The sequence below is a fragment of the Saccopteryx leptura genome, chromosome X, assembly GCF_036850995.1.
Source record: "Saccopteryx leptura isolate mSacLep1 chromosome X, mSacLep1_pri_phased_curated, whole genome shotgun sequence".
Classification (NCBI taxonomy): domain Eukaryota; kingdom Metazoa; phylum Chordata; class Mammalia; order Chiroptera; family Emballonuridae; genus Saccopteryx; species Saccopteryx leptura.
The window spans coordinates 111439580-111442593 of record NC_089516.1 but is presented as its reverse complement, the minus strand read 5'-3'; the positions used below and the strand labels follow the sequence as shown (position 1 = coordinate 111442593).

The 3014-nt window shown below is 47.3% G+C and overlaps 1 non-coding gene across 1 annotated transcript; it reads right to left on the bottom strand.

The window, feature by feature from the left end:
* Nucleotides 1-636: 636 nt before the first annotated feature.
* Nucleotides 637-738, bottom strand: LOC136386613 (U6 spliceosomal RNA). Its single transcript, XR_010747980.1, has one exon. It is a non-coding gene; the product is annotated as a U6 spliceosomal RNA (small nuclear RNA).
* Between the last annotated feature and the right edge of the window lie 2276 nt (nt 739-3014).

Sequence of the window (3014 nt, the reverse complement as noted above, 5' to 3'; positions counted from 1 at the left end):
CATCTATTGCTGGGTAACAAACTACCCCAAAACTTAGTAGCTTAAAACAAACACTTTGTTTCCATCACATTTTTGTAGGTCAGAAGCTTGGGCAGGCCCTGGCTGGGTGGCAGGGGCTGCAGGCTCCACCCCCAAGATGGTCTCTTCGCTCATGTGCTGGGCACCCTGGGGCCCCTTAGCCTCTCTTCACACGGCACCTCATCCCCTGTGGCCTGGCCATGTGGCTTCGGCTTCTCACAGTGTGGTGATCTCAGAGCAGTCAACTGCTTATGTGACGGCTGGCTTGACTTAGTGTCTCAACAGGCAGGAACTGAAGGTTGCCAGTCTCTTAAAACCTGGGCCCTGACACTGGCAACAGGACCAGCTTCATGGGCATGCGACCTGTGCAGTCACACAAAGCCTTGTGCTTAGTCTGATGCGCTGATTTTGCTATCTTGACATTTTAAAATACATTTTTTTCTTAACAGTATAGTTGGCATACAATAGTATATTAGTTTCAGGTGTACAACATAGTGATTCAACATTTACATATGATGTGATCACCTGGGTAAGTCTAGTAACCATCTGTCATCATACAGAGTTTTTGCGATATTATGGACTATATTCCCTGTGCTGTATACTACATCTCCATGGCTTAAAAATATAGGACACTTCACAAATTTGTATGTCATGCTTGTGCCGGGACTATACTAACCTTGTCTGTATTGTTCTTTTCTTAATTGATTCATTTGAGAAGGGGGCGAAGAGAGAGAGAAGAAAGCACTCATTTTGTTGTTCCACTTAGTTGTGCATTCACTGGTCACTTCCCATATGTTCCCTGACCCAGGACTGAACCTGTAACCTTGGTGTTTTGGAAGGACATTCTAACCAACTGAGTGAACCCGCTGGGGCCTCTATAATTTTCATTTTAGTTCATGTGCTGCCGAAGAGAGCGCTATCATCTTGAAATTCTTTTTTTTTTTCCACTTTTTTTTTGTTTGTTTGTTTGTTTTTTGTATTTTTCTGAAGTTGGAAACGGGGAGGCAGTCAGACAGACTCCCACATGCGCCCGACCGGGATCCACCCGGCATGCCCACCAGGGGGTGATGCTCTGCCCATCTAGGGTGTCGCTCTGTTGCAACCAGAGCCATTCTAGCACCTGAGGCAGAGGCCACAGAGCCATCCTCAGCGCCTGGGCCAACTCTGCTCCAATGGAGCCTCGGCTGCAGGAGGGGAAGAGAGAGACAGAGAGGAAGGAGAGGGGGAGGGGTGGAGAAGCAGATGGGTGCTTCTCCTGTGTGCCCTGGCCAGGAATCGAACCCGGGACTCCTGCACGCCAGGCCTATGCTCTACCACTTAGCCAACTGGCCAGGGCTCATCTTGAAATTCTTAATAAATTTTTATAGGGGATCTCAGCTTGGGCTGCCAAATATATCTCTTTTGCTGTATTTTATTGATCTAAGTAGTTACAGAACCTACCTGGATTCAAGAGAAGAGGATAGATCGTACATGTCATTCGAAAGAGTATCAAAGAACTTGTGATCATCTTTTTTTTTTTTTAATTTTTACTTTTTCTGTATTTTTCTGAAGCCGGAAACGGGGAGAGACAGTCAGACAGACTCCTGCATGCGCCCGACCGGGATCCACCCGGCACGCCCACCAGGGGGCGACGCTCTGCCCACCAGGGATCGATGCTCTGCCCATCCGGGGCATTGCTCTGTCACGACCAGAGCCACTCTAGCGCCTGGGGCAGAGGCCGAGGAGCCATCCCCAGCACCCGGGTCAAGTTTTGCTCCAGTGGAGCCTCGGCTGCGGGAGGGGAAGAGAGAGACAGAGAGGAAGGAGAGGGGGAGGGGTGGAGAAGCAGATGGGCGCTTCTCCTATGTGCCCTGGCCGGGAATCGAACCTGGGACTTCTGCACGCCAGGCCGACGCTCTACCACTGAGCCAACCAGCCAGGGCCAACTTGTGAACATCTTAATCTGTCACATCATGGTATAAGATAAGGTAAGATTACTGGAATCAAGAAATCTGGCCTGACCAGGTGGTGGCGCAGTGGATGGAGCATCAGACTGGGATGCAGAAGGACTTGGGTTCGAGACCCCGAGGTCGCCAGCTTGAGTGCGGCTCATCTGGCTTGAGCAAAAAGCTCGCCGGCTTGGACCCAAGGTCGCTGGCTCCAGCAAGGAGTTACACGGTCTGCTGAAGGCCCACAGTCAAGGCACATATAAGAAAGCAATCAGTGAAGGTGTTGCAACGAAAGACTGATGATTGATGCTTCTCATCTCTCTCCATTCCTGTCTGTCTGTCCCTAACTATCCCTCTCTTTGATTGTCTTTCTGTCCCTGTAAAAAAAAGAAAGGAAGGAAGGAAGGAAGGAAGGAAGGGAGGAAGGAAAGAGAGAGAGAGAGAGAGAGAGAGGAGAAAGAAAGAAAGAAAGAAAGAAGAGAAGAAAGAGAAAGAAAGAAAGAAAGAAAGAAAGAAAGAAAGAAAGAAAGAAAAGAAAGAAAAAGAAAAGAAAAGAAAGAAAGAAAGAAAGAAAGAAAGAAAGAAAGAAAGAAAGAAAAGAAAGAAAGAAAGAAAGAAAGAAAGGAAAGAAAGAAAGAAAGAAAGAAAGAAAGAGAAAGAAAGAAAGAAAGAAAGAGAAAGAAAGAAAGAAAGAAAGAAAGAAAGAAAGAAAGAAAGAAAGAAAGAAAGAAAGAAAGAAAGAAAGAAAGAAAGAAAGAAAGAAAGAAAGAAAGAAAAGAACGAAATCTGAAGGCCCTGGCTGCTTGGCTCAGTGGATAGAGCATCGGCCTAGCGTTTGATTGTCCTGGGTTAGATCCCCAGTCAGGACACACATGAAAAGCAACCATCTGCTTCTCCTCCCTTCTCTCTCTCCTCCCCTTTTGCAGCCAGTAGCTCAATTAGTTCTATCAGGATAGCTCAGTTGATTGGAGCATCAGCCCCACACGGGGGTTGCCAGGTGGATCTCAGTCTGGGCGCATGCAGTAGTCTCTCTATCTCTCCTCCTCTCACATAAAAAAAAGAAAGAAA